At 61.5% G+C, this 18,354-nt stretch overlaps 1 long non-coding RNA gene across 1 annotated transcript; it reads right to left on the bottom strand.

Moving 5' to 3' along the window:
* Positions 1-7,634: 7,634 nt before the first annotated feature.
* On the bottom strand, positions 7,635-18,053 carry LOC106629300 (uncharacterized). Its single transcript, XR_003379803.2, has 3 exons — positions 15,763-18,053; positions 13,755-13,873; positions 7,635-13,229 (listed from the first exon to the last, which is right to left on the bottom strand). It is a non-coding gene; the product is annotated as an uncharacterized LOC106629300 (long non-coding RNA).
* Positions 18,054-18,354: the final 301 nt, after the last annotated feature.

Genomic DNA, 18,354 nt, shown 5'->3' on the forward strand with positions numbered 1-18,354 from the left:
CAGTGGTGTACTCCTTTGCCAGAGGCTGGCTGGCCCAAGCCAAAGCAAAAGCTGCTCCCTGCACCCTCCCTGTGAGGCCTCTGCAGCACCCAGCACTGCAGGCAGCACTGCAGGCAGCATTGCAGGCAGCACTGCAGGCAGCAGAGCATGCAGGAGCCTGTAAGCTGGCAGCGAGCCCCAGCATGTTCCATGCAGCCTGTTCAGCCCCGCGGGCTCCCACCCAGCCAAACAGCTCAGCTGCATCCAGAGGTTTCTGGGCGGGGGGCAGCAGCTGCCAGCCCCGTTCCAGGCCGTGCAAACCCCGGGCTAGTGGAGCAGTGCTATAAATATCTCCCCTTGCGAGACCCGGTCACGCAGCCGAGATCACGTAAGGGGAAGCGCTGCCCTCCTGCAGGTCTCGGAGCCTCGGTGCCTGCACAGCCCCTGGAGTCCCCCCACGTCCTGGTTCATGGCCAGGGCACTGGGGTGCAGAGCCCAGAGGTGGCTGGCACGGCAGTGTGCGGATCATGTGGGCAAGCACAGGCGGCATTTCTGCCACCAACACAGAGAGTGGCAAATGCCAGCGCCACGGATCCCCCTCTGCCCCTCAGCCACCCCCAAACCTCCTTTACAAGCACAACACCCCTAAGCCCACCTCGTACAGGACCACAAATGCCCTGCATGAGACCCCCGTGCCCACCTACACATTCACCCCTTCTTGCTGCTCTCCGGGCACTCTGCACCCCCTGACCCAGATGCAAATCCTGCAGCCCGTCTGTGCCATTAAACCTGCGGCAGGATGACTGGAGGGGCAGAAACCCCCATGCACATGGGGATCGCTGCAATCCCTGTTTCCTGCAGAGCCCCCTGAGCAGCCCCCAGCCCGGGGAGGGGGGGAAATGCTGCCCTGGCACACCCAGCCCTCGCACCACGCACCGTCGCCCCCAGCCCAGTTTGCAGACGATCACCGCTCCCCTCCCGCCGGTACTTTTCCATACACACCCTCCATAGTCCTTTGTTCTGTGCAAATCCCGGATCCGGCCCGCTCTCGGCATGGGGGTTGTATATCCCCCTGCCCTCTCGGATTCACCCCACAGCCAATCCCCCCTGGGTGCGCCCCTGCCCTCGGAGGGGGCGCGGGCGAGGGTCCCGGCCCTCGGGGGGCTGAGCTCGGGCCCGGCCGCCCCCGCCCGCTTGCCTGGCTGCGGCCGCTGCCTCCTTCGCCTGTGCCCGGAGCCGAGACACCGGAGCCGCCGGGACGCGCAGCCGCTACGGGGCAGCGGAGCCTTCCAGTGGTACCGGAGCCACCCGCGGCACCGGAGCCGCCCGCGGGCACGGGACGTGCCGTGCTGCCCGGGCGCGGAGCCGCCGCGGAGCCGGGGCCGCCGGAGCCCGCCGGGTACCGACCCAGCGCGGTGCCCTGGCCGCCGGGACCGGTCTCGGTGCCGCCGCTCTCCTCCGCTCCTCCCCGCCCCGCGCCGCTGCCTCCCGCTCCCCCGGGCCGCTACCGCGGGGCCCGGCCGGGGGGGCTGCGCGCTCCCCGCCCCGCTGCCGGGGAACCGGGACCGGGACTGAGGCTGAGGACGGACCCCGGTTCCCCCCGCCCTTCAATCCCTACTGCAGTGGCGGATCTGGGCTCACACACCCCACTTCGCTGCAGGTCTCCCCGCTCCCCGCCCCAAATATCTGCTCCTGCAATCTCTGCCTGGCCCCCACAGCTCCCCCCACAACAATGCCGCCTCGTCTCCCGTGCTCCTGGTCTCTGCTCCCCAGCATCCCTCTCCACCTACGTGCAGAGTTCTGCTCTTAGCAGACCCCTTTCTTCTACCCACTCCTCAATCTCTGCTTCCAGGGCTGCTGCTGGTGGGGGGGCCACAGCTCTCCCATTTCTGGGGTGTAGATGACCGACCCTCCACCCCCATCCCCAGCCACAGATGCCCCAGCAGCAGCACTCAGTCACAGCACGGACTGAGCTCTATCCGTCTGTTTTCCCCCAGGGAAGTGGGGCTCCCTGCCTCTCTCAAAGCCGGTCTCACCTTCCTTTCCCCTTGCCATAGGGACCATCTGTGCTGTGGGGAGAGGTTGCTCTGATCAAGGATCTGCAGCTGGAACAAGCAAGACCCCAAGATGAGAGTGAGGTAGGATGTCAAGGGGGCATGGGGCAGGGGAGAGGGGTGCAGAGCCACCCCCCATGCAAACCAAAAGGGGCTCCCAGTGTGCACCATGGGACATGCTGGGGCTGTTACGAGGACAGGGAGGTTCAGGTTCAGCAGGTACTTGAGGAGCACCGGGAAGGGGTGACCAGTCCCCCCTGCTTGGCCCTGGTCCTAAACTTCCCATACAGCGATGAAGGGATGCAGCCAACTGGCTGGGGAGGGATCCTAGCAGGGCCACAGCAGTCCCAGCTTAGGGCTGTGCTGAGAAATCCGAGCAGCACCAGACGGACTCTTTGCTTGCCTTGGCTGTGCCCCTGCCCGGCAAAGCGCCCATGGCAGCCACGGGCCACCCGCAGATCCTACCTGTCTCTGGCCACCCACCTCCTGAGTTCTGGGTCACTGCCACCCCCCTGTCCCTGCCCCGAGCTGCTGCAGATGAGCTGATGCTGATCTGTTCTCTCCGTGGTGGAGAACGACTCGCTGGAAGGGAAGCCGAGCTGCTCTGGCAGGGAAAAGGCAATTTAACCCCCCCTCACTGCCTGTTTTAGTGGGGAAATCTGCACAAATCCAGCGTTATCCTGGTGGTTTGGGGCTGGGGCAGTGCCCAGCTGCTGGCAGTGCCTGCACAGCCTGGCACAGCCCTCCCTGGCCACCCGGTCTCTGTGCTGAGACCGCGCCAACTCGCTTCACCCAGGGCGAGCACTGACAGCTCCCTGCCGAGCATGGCTGGACTGGGCAGCCCAGCAGCCTCTTGGCTTTGCCTGCTGGAATGAGCCGAGGAGGAGGGCTGGTGCCCCAGCAGGGAGGAGGGGCTGTCACCAATCTCCTGGTGACACTTGGCCAACTCACTGCTTCCCGTCTCTGCTGTTCCCTTCCAGCTGCCTGGGCTGGAGCTGTCTGGCTGGAGATGGCTGTCCTGTGAGCCATGTGTCCCCAGGCAGTCATCAGGGGCAGGGGACACCGTGGATGTGAAGGGGACGAGTGTGGCAGCTCAGGGCTCTTTGTGGAGTGAAAGAAGGTGGATGACAGTGGTGGGATGGGGGGTGGCACCATAGAACAGTGTGCAACAGGGAAACTGAGGCACAGTGGCTGCACCCAGGGGCAGGCGGCCCTGTCCAGATCTTTGGAGAGCCGTGCCCGGGTGGAGTGGGCACAGCACTTCCCGGGAGGGCGGCAGAGCTGATGGCAACCGAGATAATGCTGAAAATACGCCAGTGGCTTTGTTGCTGGTGACAATGGCCCGCAGTATTTTTAGCTGTTGTGGCCTTAGCTACAGAACAGCCTCCCCGGTCCAGCTGCTGCCCCATCCCGCCCTCGGTGTCACCGGGTCCCCATGGCCCCCAGGGCTGCTTCCCGGCGCTGTGGAAACCGTAACGTTAGAAACTAAACACAAACAGCTCACCTGCTGCCACCCCCGGCTGAGTCACGGCACTGCCTGCTCCCCTTGCCCCTGCCTCCCCCTCCCTCCTGCCCACCCCCAGCCCCTAAAGCAGGAGCTGGTGCCCCCCAAGCCAGCCCCACTCTCACTCATGGGGTAGTGCCTTTCCCAGGGCAAAGCATGGGGTTGGCTTCATGTGCCCCCATTCAGGACTTCGAAAGATAGGGATTTGTGGAGAAAACTCTGCAAGGTGGCATCCCCAACCCCATGACATTGGGACATCCCCACTGCAGAGTCAGACCCTGAGCAGTCCCCAGCATGACCCCAGACCTCAGGGACAAAAAGTCAGACAGGAACAGGCAGAGGCAGGAGCTGCTTTGCACTCTGTGTCAAGGGCCAGGCTGGGGTGCTGTTCCTGGCCCCCTTGTCCCATTCTCACTAAGGAGAATGGGGTGTAGGAGCAGGAGGAGTTTTGGGGTCAGTGGTGGTGGGACATGGGGAATGAGGCAGCTCTGCCTGACCCTCAGGGGCAGTGTCAGCACCCAGCTCCTGACAGACCCAGGATATTAATGCTCTCATTTCACTTTGGGGGGGAACAAGGGATGAGTGGGACCCCATCCAATCTCCCAGGGGTGATGGGGTGTCCCACTGCTGCGCTGTCCCAGCTCCCATGGGAATTTTGGGCTGTTTTTCTGTGGAGCTGGCAGGCTGCTGTAGGGCAGATGTGGCTGTGGCCCCATAGTCAAAGCCACACACATGGCATGGCTGCCCTCCTTCCATGACCCACATCTCAGGGCCCTCAGCACCCACGGGTGTTCAAGGGCTGGGAGAGCAGCTGCACCACCTCTTCCCTAAAATAAAGCCGTGGCCAGCAGGGAGGCTGGGGTGGGCGGCCGTGGCTGTGACTATGTTAGGATGTTCTGGGGCCGAGGGCAGATCACATCGCAGGGACGAATTAATTAACACTCGGCAGTTTTGGATGATGTCCCAGGCTTCTTTTCTATTTTCATTTTAGCAAACTCCCAAGTCTGCTTGGCGCCTGCCAGGTCCCGAGTCTGGTGCTTGGGGGGTGGGAGCACCCATGTAGCTGCCTAAGTTCCTGCAGGTGCTGGGGTGGCATCACAGACACCCCACTGGCTTGATGCCTCCCTGCTCCTCAAAATTTGGGTGCTCCCACTGACCCTGGGGGCCAGTGCAGTCAAAAGCACTTTTCAGGGCCTGATGGAGCCCCTACTTTCCTGCTGCTGGTTTCCTTAAATCTCCATCTTGCCTGCAAGAGGCTCACACATACACCTCGTGCCTGGCCTACAGCCCTGAAAATTATCTGGGACAGGGATTTTTAAATAAAAGTTGTAAACACCCTCAAATAGTACTTTTATTACCCAAAAATGGCGTGGGGATGAAGGACCAGGGCTGTGGGGTGCATGTGGGAGGGGCAGGCCCCAAGTGAAGGAGCCTGGTGGGTGTCAGTGTGTCCAGCTGTGTGTGTGTGTCTGGCTGCGTGTGAGCAGTACACAGAGACAGTGTGTGGGTCTGGGGGAGCTTGCATGGAACAGGTAAGGGCTGCTGTGCTGGGGCAGGGATGTCCCTGCTGGGGCACATGGCACTGCTCAAGCTCAGTCCTCACCCTCATTTCCCGCTGATGAAACCAGCGCTGCTCCCTGTCAGGCCTCCCTGGTGAAAGAAAGGGTGCGGCGGTGAAAACATGCCCATGCCTCCCGTGCAGGCGGCCAGGGAGAAGCCCCGCGCCAGGCAGCCTCACCCGGCCCCCCCCCCCCCCGACACCTTCAAATTTAGCTCTTCCCTCTCCAGCTGTGCGAGCCGGGCTGGCGGCCAAAACCTCTGCAGCCGAACACGCCCCTTGGAGAGCGGCCGCTGCTGCCTCGGCGGGCTCGGAGCCCCAGAAGTGCCCTGTGCTCACTCCCATGCCATGTCCCACACCTGTGCCCCGTGCCCTGTGCTCGCTCCCCATGCCATGTCCCACACCTGTGCCCCGTGCTCACTTCTATGCCATGTCCCACACCTGTGCCCCGTGCCCTGTGCTCACTCCCATGCCATGTCCCACACCTGTGCCCTGTGCTCGCTCCCCATGCCATGTCTCACACCTGTGATCACCTCAGCCTGTGACCCGGGCAGGCGGGAAGGGTTCACAGGCCCGAGGTCCTGCCAGGGAATTTGGGGCAGAGCTGAAAATGATTCCCCAGGTTCAAGGAGGGAGCAATAAAAGCCAGTCCAGCCCTGCTGCCCCAGAGGAGCAGGGAATCCAGCAGGCATGCCCTGTGCTCGCCTTCTCAGTGCTGCCTGCCCGGCTGAAACTCAGAGGGCGCAGCGCCGCTCACCTGTGCGCACACACGTCACCTGCCTGTGTGTGTGTGCTCAGACACGGCACACGCCTGGCACAGGTGGCCCACCGAGCCTCACACTCGCCCCAGGGCTGTGCCAGCACCAGTGGGCTCACCTGGGCACCCGCGGCTCAGCTGGGTACCCACCTGTGTCTGCAGCCCACGTGGGCGAGTGCACGTGCAAACACGGAGGTGTGCGTTAACATGTGGGATTGTGTGTACGTGTGTGCACTCTGGGCACGTGTGCGCACACACACACACACGAGTTCTGGGCACTGGGGTACACACACGTGTGTGCACAGCGCATGGGGCCTCACTGGGAGTGAATGTGGGTGGGCAGCAGTCGTGTGGGCTGGCGTGTGCTGTGCCCAGGCACCAGCAGATGGTGCCCTGCCTCCGTGTCACCTTTTGGGGACACAAACCTGCTCCCTGCGCAAGGACATGGGGGGGTTCATGAGGGGACACCTCCCTCTGTGCCAGGCAGACCTCCCCACCATAGCCAGCGGAGAGTGACAGCCACGGTGACACCTGCCTGTGCAAACGCTTTCTTGGAGAAGGGGGTGGATCAGCATCTTGGTGGCACTGGAGGAGGGGGCTTTGCTGCAGGGGGTGGGCTGGTGGCAGGGAAGCAGGCACAGGTCGGAGAAGCTGCAGGGTCTGTGTATGATTTGGGTGGGTGGGCAGTTCCCCCCTCCCCTACTGTGTCCGCACATTTTTGGGTGTCAGTGGCCCCCAGGCTGCAGCAACCATAAACCTGCCCAGAATGAGATGCTCGAGTCACACCTGCAGGTGTGGGGTGGGGGCTGCAGCGTGTCCTTGCCCTCACTTCGCGAGGCTGAGACCCGACCAAACTCACCACACGCAGCCGCGGCAGAGATAAGAGGCAAGACTGAAGAGGGGGGAGCCGCAATTTCTGGTCCATCCCTCTCCCAGCTCCATGGGCTTCTGTCCCCACACCTCCTGCCGGTCTGCGCCATGCGCATGGGTCACTCCCAGGCTGCCCCCTAGCTCCCCGTGGGTGCTGTGTGCCCCGGGGAGCTGCCATCAGGTCGGTGGGGAGGATCGGGAGCCTGCCCGGGCCCGCAGCTCCTCCAAACCGGCTCTACCGGCCGAGGAGCCCAGACCGGCTGGGGAGCACCGGCGGGTCCCCTCCCCAGCGCCTGCCTCTGCCCCAGGGACGGCCCCATCCCCACAGGCCAGGGGAGCAGGCCCAGCGGGGCCATGCGTGCTCCTGACCCGCGGCTGGGAATGGCTCTCGCTGCCCGGGAGGCACCGGCCGTGGGTACCAGTGCTCGGCCGTGTCACCCCTTCACTCACACAAAGAGCCCGGCACACACCGCCCTGTGCCCGGCCTCACCGCGCGCTCCCGCCCGCCGCAGCACGGCCCTGCCTGGGGAATCCCGGGACACGCACGGCCGGGAGTCCCGGTACCGGCGGCATCCTGTCACGGCTGAGCTCGGTTGTGCCGTGAGCTGGGCTGTGCTAAGCACAACGGAGCCGTCCCGACGCGCCGGCACTGGTGCGCACCCCGGCTGCCCCCCGAACCGGGACGGGACCGCGGGCACGATGCGGGACACGGGGCTGCGGGGCACGGGGACCCGCGGAGCGTGTGCGGACAGCGGGACACACAGAGCTGTGAGGGCCGGGGCGGGCAGGAGGTCCCCAGCGAGGCCACTCCGCACCCCCCGCTGCCCTCCGTGTTTTCCCTGCAGCCTTTTGTGTGCGCGGCGCCGAGCGCGGGGAGGGCGCCCGGCCTTCCCCTTCCCCCTCCTCCTCCTCCTCCCCGATCCCGCCCCCCCGGCCGCCATTTCGCAGCGCCGGCCTCACCCGCGCCCTCTCCACATCATGGAGGACCGGCGGAGGCAGGAACAAAGAGCCCCCGTCCGCCTGTGCCCCGCGGCCGGGCACGCGTGTTCCTCGGTCCCACCGCACCGCCGGCACCCCCGCCATGCCGGGCTGTGTCTGACGAGCGGCGTCATTTCAGACCTGTCCCGAATCCACGTGTGATGAGTTTGTGGCGGTCTCAGCCCGGTGTGATGAGTTTGTGGCGGTCTCAGCCCGGTAGAAGCAGCACGTCCCGGGGGCTCAGCCATCCGGCGGTGGTCCCAAAGCACCGTACAAGGGAGGCTCGGGGAGGGGCTGTGTGCGCACCCCTGTGTGCCGGTGTGCCCACGTGTGCACAGAGTGGGGCACCGCTGTGGCAGTGTGTGCACATGGGAGAGCACATGGCACATGTGATGGGCTGTGGGTGCGGGGTGGCAGGACAGCCGGCACAGGTGGCCATGTGCCCGGGTGTGACAGTGCAGGTGTGTCTCTGCACATGTGGCACTGTGTGTGCTGGCATGGCTGTGGGGGTGCCAGGCTATGCGGGTGTGACAGCAGGAGTGTGTGCAAGTGTGCACATCAGCACCGAGGGGGTGTACGTGGGAGCCTGTGTGTGGCTCAGGGGGGTGTCAGTATGCATATGGGGGCACACACATCTGGCAGCCACGTTGTACGTCCAGGCTGTGTTCCCCATTTTTTTCCCTCAGTGTGAGGGTAGAAGAGTGAATCACGGGACAAGCAGAAGGGACTGTGGTGCATGGCACCGGGCACAGCCCCAGCCCACAGGCAGGCTGGACCAGACCGCCATGGGCACCAGCAGCAGGGTCCCCAGACATTCTTCCTCTCCCCAGTAGTTCAGTTCCAGCTGTGCCCCTGTCAATGGTCACACTGAAGCCAACATCAGGGCTGAGAGGAGAGCCTGGGGTCCCTGCTGCTCTGTCCTGTCCCCTGTGCCCATGGATATGGCCCCAAGTGCCCCAGGGAGGGGAAATGGAGGGAATGGTGGCACTGGAAGGCATGTGTGGCTGGGGATGCAGGAGGCTGTTGGGATGCTGCTCCCTGGCCCTGCCCAGCCCTCCTTGCCACAGATCCCCTGCAAGGGCCTCATCCTGTCCTCTGAAGCCCATGGCATTCCTGACTCCTTCCCTCGTATTCCACCTGTTTTTTATTCTGTCCCCCCTATTAGATTTATCTTGTCCTGGCAATGACAGCCCTGTCTCTTCCACTTCCCATTACACACCAGTCATTCCCAGCTCACCCTGGCTTTGGGCACCACTCATTCTTTAAGCTGGGTGCAACCAAAACATCTCCCCTTGCATAGGGCTTGCATTGCCCCCCTCCCCGCCATATCCTTCCAAGGAGAAACCAATCCAAGCAGCAGTGAAGGGCACAGCTCACCTGCAGACGGGCTGGGACCAGTGCCTGGTGCCATCCTCAGCATGAGCCCCCAGCCCCTGTTGTGCCTCACTACTCTACCCCATGGTGCTCTTGCTGGGTGCCAGTCAGGGCTATTGACCCATAAATCTGCCTTCATCAGCTGAGGGTAAAAAACACCAAGGCAGAGGACGCGCTGGTGCCGCCCTGCCCTGCATGAGCTGTGCACAGTGAGCAGTACCCTGATCACGGCTCCCGGCCCTCCCTGGCGCCTTCCAGCCACCAGCATCAAGGCACTTTGTCGGCATTAAATATTCAGTTCTGTTCTGATCCCCTGCCTGCGCAGGAGCTCAGCATGGCAATGAACCCGCTGGCCTGCCCGTGCCCTGTGCTGCTGGGATGTGTCTGGACTGTGCTGCCTCCTGCAGCAGCGCCTGGGAGCACGAGGGAAGAGCCCATCCCCAGCACACGGCCGGGTGCTGGCCCTGGGGACCAGGGTCACCTTTCCCGCTCTCCAGCTGCTCTGCTATGCTGCAATACAGGCTTCAGCTGTCCCTGCATCTCTAGCCCTGGTTTGGATCTGTCCAGGAGCAGCTCCCTCTTGACTATCCTCATGCCTCGCCACCCCTCAAGCAGCAGCTGGCCTGTTCACCCAGTGGACTGTTGAGTATGGATTAATAGCCATCAGGCCCCAAACAAGGTCACTTGAGGGCAGTGGGAGCTGCCCTGCAGGCTGCAGCAGAAGCAGGCTGGGTGGCGGGTGGCTGTCCCCCTGTGGAGATCCCAAGGGATGGTCAGCAGGCAGCAGAGCTAATGAGTGTCTGCAAGAAGAGAAATATGATTGAGGGGGCAGCCCTGAGTGCTGGATGAGTGCTGGGGTTTGAGAGTCCTTCTGTGAAGCAGAGCAACAGCAAACCCTGACCCAGAGGCAAGGCTGGAGAAGAGCCTTGGTGACAGAGATGTGTGAGCATCCCAGCTTTGGGCGTTCGAGCCAGCACCCTGGGCTGTGAGGGAGGGAAGCTCACCAAAAGCTGCAATCTCAGTATCCACCAGGGCAACTGGGAGCCCAGGGCAACTGGGTGGCAGGACAGAGTGAGGGCAGTGGGATGAAATAGCTGTCACAGTGTGGCAGGGACTGTGTTCTGCTGCCTGGGTATCACAGGGCAGGAGAATGGCAGGAGTGGTATTTTTTGAAGAGAAATAAATATTATAGTTGGGGAAAGAGAAGTGAATTCTGGTTGAGGAGAGGCTGGAAAGTGCCACACCACATCCCACACTAGAGCTGCCTACAATCCCCTGGGAGAGGGGTAGGCAAGGCAGTTGTTTTCACCTTCAGGTCCATTTTCAGGCTTCCCTCTGTGACCGCCAAGACCAGGAATGTGCAGTGTGTGGTGGAAATGAGAGCTCGATCCTGCTCACGAGCATAAAGCATGCAAGGGACCAGGACACCAGGTCACAGCAATGTCCCCACACTTTCTTCAAGGCAGAAGTTCCCTGTCCGCAGCCGGGAGGGCGAACATCCCGAGCAGCACCAGCACCATCCCGGGGCGCACCGCCAGGAAGGTTTGGGACCCCCCACCAGGGCCGGGTGAACCGGGCACAGGGCACGGCTGAATGAGCCCGGTCCCAGCCTGGCGGCTCGCGGAGCCCCGGGGACAGAGGCGAGCCACCCCTGCCATTCCTGCAGCGTGGCATCATCGCCGCGCACGGAGCGATGCCGCTGCAGTAATTGCCGCGGGCCGGGTGCCAGCGCAGCGCCGCCCTCAGCCCCCGGCACAGAGATAACTCAATCTGCCCTTCCTGCCTCCTCCACACAACCGGGGCCCCCCGCTCCCCTCTGCTCCGCCCAGGGACCCCCCCGGGCTGCCTCAGTGGGGAGGGAGGCGAAGTGGGGCACTGGGGCAGCCTCCCGGCGCTCAAAGGCCCATCCTTGCATCCCCCTACCCTAATTTGAGGCATCTGCTTGGCAAAGCCCGAGGGCTTCCCGTTGCAAAGGCCACTGGAGCATTTTAATAGCGTGCTTTTGCCTGACTTCCTTCCTGGGAATAAACCATGTCCTGGCGATAAGGAGCAGAAACCCCCAGCGTTAAGGGCCGGCGGCCAAAGCTGCGAGCGGGCAGAGCTGTGCCTGTCCCCTGGCCCGGCTCAGCCCCGCCGGGCTGGGGGGACACGGCCCCCAGAGCCCTGCCACGGCCCGGGCCTGCAAACCAGGACACAATAAACCCCATTTGGAGCTCGAGAGACAGCAGGGAAGGAAGGGCGGAGGGATGGCTGGCTCGTGCTGGGTGGCTGCTGTGGGCCCCATGCCTGCCCTGTGGAGCAGCGAGTTTAGGGGAGCATCCCCCCGTGCCCTGCAGCCCTTGCTTGCCCACAAGTAGATGCCACTGCCCCAGAGGAATTACATGTCAGGAAGGTGAGCTTGATCCCCATCGAGTGCCTCTGTGCTCCCCCCAGAGCACTGCCTGCAGCCTGGGGACAGAAAGGGACACTTGTACCAAGCCGTGTCCAGGAGTCACATTTTCACCAAGCAGTGAAGGTGCTTTGAGTCCCCCACTGCCACAGAGTCTGAGAGGGTTTTGTGCTTGGCCTGCTCAACCTGAAGCTCTTCCAAAAGGGTATTTTAATAATTAAACTACATTTTAGACTGAACAAAGTGAAGGAAGAGCATCCCACGAGGCACTGTGAGTTACCCACTTATTGTCCCCAGCCTGTGGGCAGCTCCAGATGGAGCCCCCATCACCCCAGGCACCCCACTGCTGAGAGAACATAGAAACACAATGACAACACCAAGGCCGGAAGGGAGCTTTCAGGAAAACTGTCAGATAAATCATTCCAACCCCTGTGTTCTCAGCCTAAATTCTGATAGGTGGATTCTGCTGGAAGTTTTGGGCAGTTGTGCCTTTTTTGGAGGGAGAATGGAGTGGGGGAGCTGTGAGATGAGCACATTTGGTGTCACCTTGCTGCCTCTGGAATTTGGCTTCTCTGAGGTGTGTGGAGTGCAGGCTGTGGCTGACAGGGGTTCAGGGGCCAGCCTGTGGCTTTAGGCACAGCACTGGGAGCCCCATGGCTGTGGGATGAGTCTGTCAGGGCCCACCCCAGGTGAGGGGGCTGGCAGTCATGCCCTGGGTCCCCAGAGAGCTCCCCCAGCAGCACAGCTCAGGTGTGAACCCTGATCAAAGCCCTTCCTGCAGGAGGGGTGTGCTGGGGGCGCCATGTGTGGCTTCTCCCCTGTCCATTAAGGGCTTGAGCAGTGGAGCAGCCTGACTGTGCTGAAGGAAGGGAAAGCCTCTCTCTCCCTCCCCCAGCTGCACATTTTTGCCAGCCCCGTTGACCTCAGCATGTTTGCAGGTCGCCGCCCCTCTGTCCACAGGGATGGAAATGTGGTCAAAGTTTATTAGAAGGATCCCAGCCACACACACGTGTGTGTGTGTTTGTGTGTTTGTGTGTGTGTGTATAGGCAAAGTGTGAGGCTGTGACCTTTATTTTCTTGGGAAGCTGCACTGAAAGGCAAAGGCAGGAGGGGAGGAAGCAAACAGGCAGGAAGGGGGACACAGTAGGTGTATTTTCAGCTGTGCTCTTCCTCCCTGCAGCACGGGAAGGCAGCTGGGAAGGAGGGCACAGGGATAAATGGCAGCAGCAGGAGCCAGGGCCCAGAGAGGGGCAGGGGGGATCAGCCTTAGCACCATACTGGAGGAGCAGAAACAGTTACCATGTGCCCCTGGAACAATGTTTTGCCAGTCAGTGTCACAGGCACCTGGCCTCTGTCACCCAAAGGTGCTTTCAGGATCATTACAGGCCATTTATCCTGTTCACATCCCATCCTGCTGGGATTCCCATCTTCCTGGCACAAGAGCATTTACCCCCTGGTGCTTTGCTTGTGCCAGAGGGAATCTGCCTGTCAGGGAACTTCCAGGTGGCACTGGGGCAGAGTGTGTGGTGATGGGGACCTTCAGCTGCTGTGACCAGTTTTCTTCCCCATGCCAGGCTCTGGCCAGGTTTGTTCCCTCCCACCATACCAGAGACTGCTCTGAGGGCTGGGCTCTGCTCCTGTGTTGGGTAGGTGACATCCCACTCACCTGTGGCTTGGTCTGCAGGAAGGAGACATGCTGCTGGGCCGGCCACACTGCTGTGCTTGGTGGTGGCTGTCACTCAGAGCTGTCACTCCCCGTGTCCCTCCTGTGGAGTGAGGCAGTGGCAGAAGCTCGGGTGTGCTTTGCCCAGGGGTGCTGGCCTCTCTTGCTCACACACACACACACACACACACACACACACACACACACACATTCCTCCTATTGCATCTGACAGGAGGCTGCCGCTCCAGCCTGGCCACTGGTATGTGCAATCAGAGGGTCCACAGCACCTGATTCCCTGGGGACAGCCACTGCCTGTGCCCACTGCTTGGGTCACCAGGGTGCAAAGAGCAGGGCAGAGTGTGGCTGTGATGGTACCTGGGGGATGTGTGGGGCTGTGCTGCTTCTCTGGCACTCCTGGGCAGGCTAGGACATCATCCTCTGCTGCTGCCAAGGGGCTGTGACAAAGGACAGTGTGCAAGAGGACTGTCTGGGGACAGAGCAAAGCGAACCAGCCCCTGCCCTCCGGTGGATGGCAGGGATCCCAAAACCACTGCTAACCCCCAGGCATGTGCCATAAGGAAGGTACCAGGATGACTTTCAGGAGACCACACCAGTGCCACATCCTTACTCATTTCATGCTTGCAGCCAGTGCCACTTCTCCAGGGCAGAGGGGAGTTCTCTCCATCCAGGCCCTGCAGCAGTCCCACTGTCCCTTGAAGCTGTTATGAAGCCTTACATGGAAGGACCCTGGGGACAGAGACTGAGCTTAGAACAGCCAGTATTGGTCCTTTCCCAAAAGTGCACCTGCTCTGTCCCACCACCAGCCCCCCCAGTCACCATTGCACTTTGCTCCCAGCCCTTCCCAGAACAGCTGTATGTCGTGGCTGTGCTAACAGAGGCTGCAGAACCAGGGTGGAGACCACAAGGCTGTGCCATTCCTGGGGGACAAGCCTGGGAGCAGGGACACGCTCAGTGCCCAGCCCTGCCCAGATATGGGGACAAGGAGCAGCCAGTGCCAGGTGCCAGAGCAATGCCGTGTTGGGAGGATCCCAGCCAAGGCTCTCATCAGGCACCACCACAGCATCTTGGAGCCAGGGAAGTCAGCCCTGGTGACTCAGAGCAGAGAGGAGAAATTCAGACTCCTCTGCCCCCTAACTGGTTTCCTGGCTCCTCTAAATTTGCATAACAGCCCCTCAGCTGTTCCTGGGGCCACGGGACCCCCAGCAGCAGCCGGGCCCCTGCGGCAGCCGCGGGTTCCTGCGGTCAGCCCCAGCTCTTGCTCCTGCTCATGCAAATAACTGCACCAACGGCTCCTGCCTGCACGTGGGGGCTGCCGAGGCCCGCCCTTGGTCCCCAGCCAGGGCTCAGGGCTGGTCCCCGTCCCAAGCACCGCGGGGGACTGCACGGCCAGCCGGAGTGCCTGGCGCTGTGCGGCTGCTCGGTCACACTCCAGGCAGCAATCTGGGCAGCAGCGTCCCTCTAACAACAGGGGTGAGGGACGGTGGCTCCGTGGGTGGCTGTGACCGATGTCTTCTCTGTCCTGTGCTCGTGCAGGGCTGGTGGCTTTGGCACAGCAGTGCTGTGATGGCATCCAAGTTCACCAACGTTCGCTGGGTGACTTCCCACGGGGCAAAAGTCCAGGCCCCTCGCGCTTCCCAGTCAAGCCTGATGAACCCAGGAGCAAAGAGCAAGCCCAGGGGGGATAGCTCACCACCACATCCCTGAATCCACTGTCCAGTCTCCCAGCTCCTGCCTGAGCCACCAGTGTATCCCCCCAGCCCAGCCTGGGGGCCGGGGAGTCAGGAACAAGGACAGGAAATGGCAGCCCAGATCCAGTGCCTGTGGTGCTGTTAGCCAGCTCCAGCCACCACTGCTCAGCCCAGGAGGAGCCTTTCTGCTTCCAACCTTTCTGCTCCCACAGCTTTGGGACCACAGCAGAGCTTTCACCAAAGTGCAGAGGTGGGGCAGGGCTGAGCTGGGGCTCCAGGGATGCAGGCATGTCCCACCTCAGCAGGGCTGCCTGGGGACAGGGCATGGTTGCAGTCGCTGCCTGCGGCCACTGCTCATGGTACTACTGGGTGACAAGGCAGCTGCAGGGACATCCCAGGCCAGTTTGGCGTCCCCCTAAAGCTGGTAGCTGAGCTGTAAGCCTGTTTAGGGCCAAATTTCAAAGGGTTTGGTTAAAGTCTGCCCATAGGCACTGGGAAGAGAGTCTGGAGGTGCCCATAGAGCACCCAGTGCGGGGCAGCAGCAACCCGTAGTGCTGATCCCACCCCCTCGAGAGACCGTACAATGCCAGACTGCGCGGAGCCGCTCCGTGCTCACCCCACCCTCAGCAGCAGTGACACTGAGCTGTCCCCGACGAGCCCGACACATCCACCAGCGGGCAGCATCCCGGCTCCAGCAGCCCTGTCACCTCAGCCTGCTCCAGTGCCACCAGCGCAGCAGCCTCAGCCCCACCATCCCAACCCAGCGGGTGCGAGGGAGGGGAGAAGGAAGACGGGTATAGGAAAAAAAACGGAAACAAAAAAAAGAAGTAAATAAATAATAAAAGCCGACCAAGCCAGACCCGGCAAATCGGCGAGCGGGGCAAGCCAGGCACATTTATTGGGGTGCAGGGGGGGAGGATGAAATACCTGCCGAGGGGGGGATGCTCGGTTCCGGGGCTGCCGGTGCAGCGAGGTCCAGGGCTCCTCCCGGCGGCGGCGGCACGGCACGGTATATCCCGGCACGGTATATCCCGGCACGGTATATCCCGGCAGCTGCCGGTGCGGGGCTCCGGCGCACAAAGGGCTCCGCTTTTAAAGGCGCTGCCGGAGCCCCCCAGCCCCGCAGGGCCCGGATTGGCGGGGCGGGCAGCACTGCGGGGGGAGCCGCGCAGCGGGGGGAGCAGAATTCAACAAAAAAAAAAAAAGAAAAAAAAAAAGAAAAAGAAAAAAAGAAAAGAAAAGCAAACAGCGGAGGGGAAAGTGCAATCCAGCCGCAAGCATCGGAAAAAAACAGCCCCGGGGATGCCCCGGGCACGGCCCCGCCTGCGGGGCTGGAGGCGCTCAGAGGGGTCCCGGGTGCTGCGCGGAGGGGCCGGGTGGGAAAGGCTGGAAACCGCAAACCTCTTGAGGAAAAACTTGTAAATGCCGGGCCTGGTGAGACGGGCTGGGGGGGTGTTTCACTCCTGTTGTGGGCGACTCCCGGCTCCAACCCCTTGCTGGGGCCCGGCCCTTCTCCAGCCGCCGGGCTTCACCTCCGGGCTGCCCCGGCCCCCCCACGCCCGGGTCCATCCCATGGCTGTAGCTGGTTTGGGTTTGGTTGGTTTTTTCGGGGGGAGGGTGTGTTGTCCGGAGAGCTGTGTTTTTCCAGCTCGTCGGCAGGGGGTATGCTTGTACCGAATAATCCACCTCTTTTGTCCGGGATGCTGGCCCCCATCCCCATCCCATCCCGTCCTGCAGACAGACCGGGCCCCGAGAGCTGCCAACCCCCGAGACTGGAGGAGAACCTGCCTTTGCTGACACCAACACTGGCACGGCGTGGGGAGCTGCTGCTGGCTGCACCCCACATGGTGGTGGGTGAGGGAACAATTCTCTTCACCCTGTCCCACCCGTGGGAAGGTGTTTCCAGCCCCACCAAAGCTGCTCCAAAGGGCATTGGTAGAAGGGGGATATTCTGGGGTTTGTGGCTATGATGGAGCACTTTTAGTGTTTAGGATGTCAGGACGGGGATGCTCACAGTAGTGTGTCACACCTTTTCAGTAGCTGCATGTTTGGCCCAGGGTTATCATGCCTTCACAGGCTCTGGGCATGGGATTGACCCAGCTACAGAGAGAAAAACCTTGCTAAATCCCACCCTGATAGGAAAAAATTCCAGCCTCATCATGCTTCAGCCTTGACACTTTGCTGTCCTACTCTTGAATCCAAAGTGTTCCTGACCAGTTTCCTTGTAATGAATTTTGTGGTTTGCATGTGAAGCATCACCCCTTAGGGCTGAGTACACCTTTGTCAGGAGCAAAGCTACAGGGGTAGGACAGCAAGCAGTGTCCATGTGCCCCTGGGAATTGTGCAGGTGCAGGGCAGCTCCACGACCCTGCTCAGACAGCATGGATGCTGTGGGGATGGCTGTAGGAAGGGGAGGACTCAGTGGGGAAGTGAGGGGTCCTGGCACAGGCAGGAGGGTGAGTGCCTCTGGGAACACCAATCCCAGTCCCCTCCTGTGCTGTGAATTTCTCTTGCTCTGGGCTTTGTTCACAGGGCAGGGGGTGAATACCTCACCTGGGCCCCCAGCTCGTCCTCTTTGCTCCACTGCCAAGCTCCAGGCCCTGGGCAGCAATGTGTCAGGACAGAGAGCCATGAGCAGCTCAGTAATGACCTTTCTTGTTGTTAATTAGAAAGCCAAACTAACTCAGTGACTCCACTCTCAAAGCCAGGCACTGTGGCTGCTGTCTCATGCCCTCAGGAAGAATTTCCCCTGGCAATGCCCATGGATATGGAGTTGGATGCTGTGGCCTCTTCCCCTCTCCACACATCTTCTCCTGGAATTGTCTGACTCTGCCTGGGCAGCTGTTATCCTCTGGCAGGGGAAAAGGGGGAAACTGAGGCACAGAAGTCAGGCTGGCACCTGTGCCAAGACTGCTCACCTACCAAAAAAAGAGCTCTAATTCAAAGCCAGGATCCAGGAGGCCTCAGCACTGCTCTTGCCCCCCATCCCCTGTATTGGTTTCCAAAGGGCTCATCTGCACACTGTGAGGGACCCACACCAAGGGCAAGCTGGCTCCTGAGGCTCTTCATAGAGGGGCAGACCCAGCTGTGGCAAGTCCATCTTGAAGATCAGTGGGTATATAGAAAAAAAAATAAGGCTCCATCAGACACAGGCTGCATCCAGGCTCGGTTTCTTTGATTTGTCTTTTCTTATATGGAACCTGACCTGACTCTGGATTTCTGCTGTTCCTTTGCAGGTAGGTAAAACCATAGAGGGATTGTGGCTGGCTGGCTTTGGAATTAACCCCAGAGCTGAACAGTCTGGGTTAGCAGTGCTCAGGGCTCCTCGACAGGCAGTGCTAATGATGAGACAGCATTGTGCTCACAACTTGTTAAAACCCAGACTTTAACGAGTTTGCTGGGTATTTAAACCCACGCAGCCCTGTCACAGTGCCATGTGTACAACCAGAACTGCTCAGAAGCGCACCTGAGAACTCATTGTGGCTACACAGGTCTCCAGGCTGCCAGCCCTGGCACAAG

The sequence above is a fragment of the Zonotrichia albicollis genome, chromosome 9 (assembly GCF_047830755.1).
Source record: "Zonotrichia albicollis isolate bZonAlb1 chromosome 9, bZonAlb1.hap1, whole genome shotgun sequence".
In the NCBI taxonomy this organism is placed as follows: domain Eukaryota; kingdom Metazoa; phylum Chordata; class Aves; order Passeriformes; family Passerellidae; genus Zonotrichia; species Zonotrichia albicollis.